Source organism: Misgurnus anguillicaudatus, chromosome 21, assembly GCF_027580225.2.
Source record: "Misgurnus anguillicaudatus chromosome 21, ASM2758022v2, whole genome shotgun sequence".
NCBI lineage: Eukaryota > Metazoa > Chordata > Actinopteri > Cypriniformes > Cobitidae > Misgurnus > Misgurnus anguillicaudatus.
This window is the reverse complement of record NC_073357.2, coordinates 2,151,476-2,158,922: the sequence shown is the minus strand read 5'-3', so window position 1 is coordinate 2,158,922 and position 7,447 is coordinate 2,151,476. Positions and strand designations below refer to the sequence as shown.

General features: G+C 39.0%; 1 long non-coding RNA gene across 1 annotated transcript; it reads left to right on the top strand.

Annotated features, from left to right (window-relative positions):
- Nucleotides 1-2,410: 2,410 nt before the first annotated feature.
- LOC141353188 (uncharacterized) lies at nt 2,411-3,052 on the top strand. Its single transcript, XR_012360209.1, has 2 exons — nt 2,411-2,523; nt 2,610-3,052. It is a non-coding gene; the product is annotated as an uncharacterized lncRNA (long non-coding RNA).
- Nucleotides 3,053-7,447: the final 4,395 nt, after the last annotated feature.

Below are 7,447 nucleotides of genomic sequence, written 5' to 3'. Positions count from 1 at the left end.
GGCAGTCAGGTGGTCGTCCCCCCTAAAGTAAACGCAGTGCTGGGCAAGAACGTCACCCTCGGTGGCACTGTCCAGTTGGATACGGACCTCAGCTTCACCATTTCATCTGGAGAAACATTCATATTTATTGATGGCATATTTATTAAATGGCAGTCAGGTGGTCGTCCCCCCTAAAGTAAACGCAGTGCTGGGCAAGAACGTCACCCTCGGTTGCACTGTCCAGTTGGATACGGACCTCAGCTTCACCATTTCATCTGGAGAAACATTCATATTTATTGATGGCATATTTATTAAATGGCAGTCAGGTGGTCGTCCCCCCTAAAGTAAACGCAGTGCTGGGCAAGAACGTCACCCTCGGTTGCACTGTCCAGTTGGATACGGACCTCAGCTTCACCATTTTATCTGGAGAAACATTCATATTTATTGATGGCATATTTATTAAATGGCAGTCAGGTGGTCGTCCCCCCTAAAGTAAACGCAGTGCTGGGCAAGAACGTCACCCTCGGTTGCACTGTCCAGTTGGATACGGACCTCAGCTTCACCATTTCATCTGGAGAAACATTCATATTTATTGATGGCATATTTATTAAATGGCAGTCAGGTGGTCGTCCCCCCTAAAGTAAACGCAGTGCTGGGCAAGAACGTCACCCTCGGTGGCACTGTCCAGTTGGATACGGACCTCAGCTTCACCATTTCATCTGGAGAAACATTCATATTTATTGATGGCATATTTATTAAATGGCAGTCAGGTGGTCGTCCCCCCTAAAGTAAACGCAGTGCTGGGCAAGAACGTCACCCTCGGTTGCACTGTCCAGTTGGATACGGACCTCAGCTTCACCATTTCATCTGGAGAAACATTCATATTTATTGATGGCATATTTATTAAATGGCAGTCAGGTGGTCGTCCCCCCTAAAGTAAACGCAGTGCTGGGCAAGAACGTCACCCTCGGTTGCACTGTCCAGTTGGATACGGACCTCAGCTTCACCATTTCATCTGGAGAAACATTCATATTTATTGATGGCATATTTATTAAATGGCAGTCAGGTGGTCGTCCCCCCTAAAGTAAACGCAGTGCTGGGCAAGAACGTCACCCTCGGTTGCACTGTCCAGTTGGATACGGACCTCAGCTTCACCATTTCATCTGGAGAAACATTCATATTTTCAGGTCTTAATTATTGTCTTTGGTTTTAATGTACATAGTTTTATACCTTACATGTTGTTTAATATTGGCTTTTCTGCTTTACATTTGAGCAACAAGAATGTGACCCACGTGCCATCTATGTGAATAGGCCATTCATGGACAGATCATTTTGGATTATTTTTGCCTCACATCTTACATTTATAACCTTTGCGTTTATAACTGATAAACACACCCCCTGTTTTGCAAAAGTTTATTCATCTTTATGTTGTTTAAATGTACCCCTTCAGAAAATGCATGACAGGATTGACATTTTAACGGCATGTGTGTGTTGGGTACAGGGAGAAGCTCCAGTAAATACGCTCAGATTGACATAACAGCGACAGAGGCAGCGCACAGAGCCGGTACCCAGCATGCACTGGGGCGAGAGGAGGGACTACAGAGGAGAAGAGGAGGAGCACCGCAGTGATGTCATCAGATGCTGTCACACACCTTCTCTTATCAGGAACAAACTGAGAGACTTTAAACGCAGTGCTGGGCAAGAACGTCACCCTCGGTGGCACTGTCCAGTTGGATACGGACCTCAGCTTCACCATTTCATCTGGAGAAACATTCATATTTATTGATGGCATATTTATTAAATGGCAGAACGTCACCCTCGGTGGCACTGTCCAGTTGGATACGGACCTCAGCTTCACCATTTCATCTGGAGAAACATTCATATTTATTGATGGCATATTTATTAAATGGCAGTCAGGTGGTCGTCCCCCCTAAAGTAAACGCAGTGCTGGGCAAGAACGTCACCCTTGGTTGCACTGTCCAGTTGGATACGGACCTCAGCTTCACCATTTCATCTGGAGAAACATTCATATTTATTGATGGCATATTTATTAAATGGCAGAACGTCACCCTCGGAGGCACTGTCCAGTTGGATACGGACCTCAGCTTCACCATTTCATCTGGAGAAACATTCATATTTATTGATGGCATATTTATTAAATGGCAGTCAAGTGGTCGTCCCCCCTAAAGTAAACGCAGTGCTGGGCAAGAACGTCACCCTCGGTTGCACTGTCCAGTTGGATACGGACCTCAGCTTCACCATTTCATCTGGAGAAACATTCATATTTATTGATGGCATATTTATTAAATGGCAGAACGTCACCCTCGGGGGCACTGTCCAGTTGGATACGGACCTCAGCTTCACCATTTCATCTGGAGAAACATTCATATTTATTGATGGCATATTTATTAAATGGCAGTCAAGTGGTCGTCCCCCCTAAAGTAAACGCAGTGCTGGGCAAGAACGTCACCCTCGGTGGCACTGTCCAGTTGGATACGGACCTCAGCTTTACCATTTCATCTGGAGAAACATTCATATTTTCAGGTCTTAATTATTGTCTTTGGTTTTAATGTAAATAGTTTTATACCTTACATGTTGTTTAATATTGGCTTTTCTGCTTTACATTTGAGCAACAAGAATGTGACCCACGTGCCATCTATGTGAATAGGCCATTCATGGACAGATCATTTTGGATTATTTTTGCCTCACATCTTACATTTATAACCTTTGCGTTTATAACTGATAAACACACCCCCTGTTTTGCAAAAGGTTATTCATCTTTATGTTGTTTAAAGATTGGTGTGAGCCATTTGAGACTGTTGTCTGAACACTGAAGCATTATTACACTGAAACATGAAGCTTTACTCGCCTGTTTATGTGAGGAAATCATATTGGCATAACACAAGCTGTTGTTGTTATCATTATAGTGTTCACAAACTATTAGACGATGTTTTATGTTTCGAATTCACTTTTGATTGTAAATAAGGTACTTGTGGTTTGTGTTTATTGCTTGCATTTTGTATATTTTCTATTGGCCAAAAATCCAAATAAAGTTATGTTACATTCATGTCTATCTCCTAAAAAAAAAAAAAAAAAAAACTGAGAGACTTTTATCTGGAGAGAGCTCATATCTTATTCTGAAGATCTCTAGAGAAACTGACCAATCACTGTTTAGCTTAGTTATACTACAAAAATATTTTGATTTAACTTCACTCTGCTGTACATACAGTACGGTTAGTTATAATCTTTGCATTTTTTTTCTTAACAAATGCATTTCAAAAGTGTTCTCATTTTGTTTGATTATAATGTATAATTTATGCACGAACAGCTATGCAGAAGGACACACACGTTTATTACGTATTCTTAGTATTGCTAAAAAAGTACAAATAAGCCAGACATGATAATTCTTTATATCGCAGACAGTGTGTGTTATAATGTATGTTTAGATGTGAGGACTTCATGCTTTTTATACTGAGCTTATGCCATTTTCTTTATTTAAAAAATATCATTTAGTATGTTTATTAAAGGAGTAGAGAGCTAGAGGACATCATTTGTGCTGGAGGCTTTCCATGCAAGTCAAGATGATGTGATAGTGTATTCATGTAACACTAGGTGGCGCCAAAATACACAGAATGTTTAACTGGGTCTAGATCAGTAATTCTTAGGGCCGCCAAACCCCCCCAGTGTTCCGCCAAAAGATGACCTAAACTACGCCCGTTTTGGTAGCACTTTATTTTACAGTACGTGTACGTACTGTGTACATATATGGTAAATAAGTTGTACTTACCGACAAATGTGTGGTACTTACTTTTAGGTATCTACATGGTAATTAATTGGTATCATTACTGTACTTACCAGTAGTACATACTTGGTAGTAAATATGTAACTCTAGATAAGTACTGGGTAATAACAGATACATACTTATAGTGTAGGTATACTGTAACTAACGAGAAACACTACTGTACTTACAAATGAATGTACAATATAAGTATTTAGTATTTACATGCAAGTTAGGGTAAATGACAGGTATTTATAGTGTACATATATGATAACTAATATCTAACACTACTGTACTTACAAATTGTATATACATGATACGTGTGTGGTACCTGTAGGTCATAAATTAATGACCGGCACATATGGTGTATGTTTACTGTAACTAACTAGAAACACTACTGTACTTACAAATTGTATATACACGATAAGTGTGTGGTACCTGCAGGTAAGTGTAAGTTATACTTATACCATACCTATATGATAACTAAGAACAAACATTACTGATGTGCCATTTTGGTACTCAGTATATTTGTCCTTTAAACCAAGCATTAAATAACCGTACTACTGGGTACATTCACTATTACATCCATGGTAACTACATGGAAACAGGACTGTAAAATAAAGTGTTGCTTTTTACACAGTTATTATATAGGACCTACCACCTAATATATAGCATCATATACATGACACTGTTAGGCAAACCCAACCATTGACTATCATACGCATTAACTACTGGGTACATTCACTATAACATCCATGGTAACTACATGGAAACAGGACTGTAAAATAAAGTGTTGCTTTTACACAGTTATTATATAGGACCTACCACCTAAGATATAGCATCATATACATGACACTGTTAGGCAAACCCAACCATTGACTATCATACGCATTAACTACTGGGTACATTCACTAGTACGTCCATGCTAACTACATGGAAACAGGACTGTAAAATAAAGTGTTGCTTTTACACAGTTATTATATAGGACCTACCACCTAAGATATAGCATCATATACATGACACTGTTAGGCAAACCCAACCATTGACTATCATACGCATTAACTACTGGGTACATTCACTAGTACGTCCATGCTAACTACATGGAAACAGGACTGTAAAATAAAGTGTTGCTTTTTACACAGTTATTATATAGGACCTACCACCTAATATATAGCATCATATACATGACACTGTTAGGCAAACCCAACCATTGACTATCATACGCATTAACTACTGGGTACATTCACTATAACATCCATGGTAACTACATGGAAACAGGACTGTAAAATAAAGTGTTGCTTTTTACACAGTTATTATATAGGACCTACCACCTAAGATATAGCATCATATACATGACACTGTTAGGCAAACCCAACCATTGACTATCATACGCATTAACTACTGGGTACATTCACTAGTACGTCCATGCTAACTACATGGAAACAGGACTGTAAAATAAAGTGTTGCTTTTTACACAGTTATTATATAGGACCTACCACCTAAGATATAGCATCATATACATGACACTGTTAGGCAAACCCAACCATTGACTATCATACGCATTAACTACTGGGTACATTCACTAGTACGTCCATGCTAACTACATGGAAACAGGACTGTAAAATAAAGTGTTGCTTTTACACAGTTATTATATAGGACCTACCACCTAAGATATAGCATCATATACATGACACTGTTAGGCAAACCCAACCATTGACTATCATACGCATTAACTACTGGGTACATTCACTAGTACGTCCATGCTAACTACATGGAAACAGGACTGTAAAATAAAGTGTTGCTTTTTACACAGTTATTATATAGGACCTACCACCTAAGATATAGCATCATATACATGACACTGTTAGGCAAACCCAACCATTGACTATCATACGCATTAACTACTGGGTACATTCACTATAACATCCATGGTAACTACATGGAAACAGGACTGTAAAATAAAGTGTTGCTTTTTACACAGTTATTATATAGGACCTACCACCTAATATATAGCATCATATACATGACACTGTTAGGCAAACCCAACCATTGACTATCCAACGCAGTCTCACACCCATGGCGTCAATATTTGACGACACTTGACCATGCGTCAATATGTTGACGCGGAGGGTACCCCTTTCGCGTCATTTTTTGACGAACTAGGGACTTCAATACTATGAGGTACGCGAAATTCTCTTTCCTATTTTCTTACCATTTTCTACCATTTTCGCGTCAGTTTAGGGTTAGATTTACATAATGACATCCCTACCCAAACCTATCCCTAACCCCAATGTCAGGTGACAACTGTTTAATTTCGCGAACCTAATAGTATTGAAGTCCCTAGTTCGTCAAAAAGTGACGCGAAAGGGGTACCCTCCGCGTCAACATATTGACGCATGGTCAAGTGTCGTCAAATACTGACGCCATGGGTGTGAGACTGTGTTGGACTATCATACGCATTAACTACTGGGTACATTCACTATAACATCCATGGTAACTACATGGAAACAGGACTGTAAAATAAAGTGTTGCTTTTTACACAGTTATTATATAGGACCTACCACCTAATATATAGCATCATATACATGACACTGTTAGGCAAACCCAACCATTGACTATCATACGCATTAACTACTGGGTACATTCACTAGTACGTCCATGCTAACTACATGGAAACAGGACTGTAAAATAAAGTGTTGCTTTTACACAGTTATTATATAGGACCTACCACCTAAGATATAGCATCATATACATGACACTGTTAGGCAAACCCAACCATTGACTATCATACGCATTAACTACTGGGTACATTCACTAGTACGTCCATGCTAACTACATGGAAACAGGACTGTAAAATAAAGTGTTGCTTTTTACACAGTTATTATATAGGACCTACCACCTAAGATATAGCATCATATACATGACACTGTTAGGCAAACCCAACCATTGACTATCATACGCATTAACTACTGGGTACATTCACTAGTACGTCCATGCTAACTACATGGAAACAGGACTGTAAAATAAAGTGTTGCTTTTTACACAGTTATTATATAGGACCTACCACCTAAGATATAGCATCATATACATGACACTGTTAGGCAAACCCAACCATTGACTATCATACGCATTAACTACTGGGTACATTCACTAGTACGTCCATGCTAACTACATGGAAACAGGACTGTAAAATAAAGTGTTGCTTTTTACACAGTTATTATATAGGACCTACCACCTAAGATATAGCATCATATACATGACACTGTTAGGCAAACCCAACCATTGACTATCACATGCATTAACTACTGGGTACATTCACTAGTACGTCCATGCTAACTACATGGAAACAGGACTGTAAAATAAAGTGTTGCTTTTTACACAGTTATTATATAGGACCTACCACCTAAGATATAGCATCATATACATGACACTGTTAGGCAAACCCAACCATTGACTATCATACGCATTAACTACTGGGTACATTCACTAGTACGTCCATGCTAACTACATGGAAACAGGACTGTAAAATAAAGTGTTGCTTTTTACACAGTTATTATATAGGACCTACCACCTAAGATATAGCATCATATACATGACACTGTTAGGCAAACCCAACCATTGACTATCATACGCATTAACTACTGGGTACATTCACTATAACATCCATGGTAACTACATGGAAACAGGACT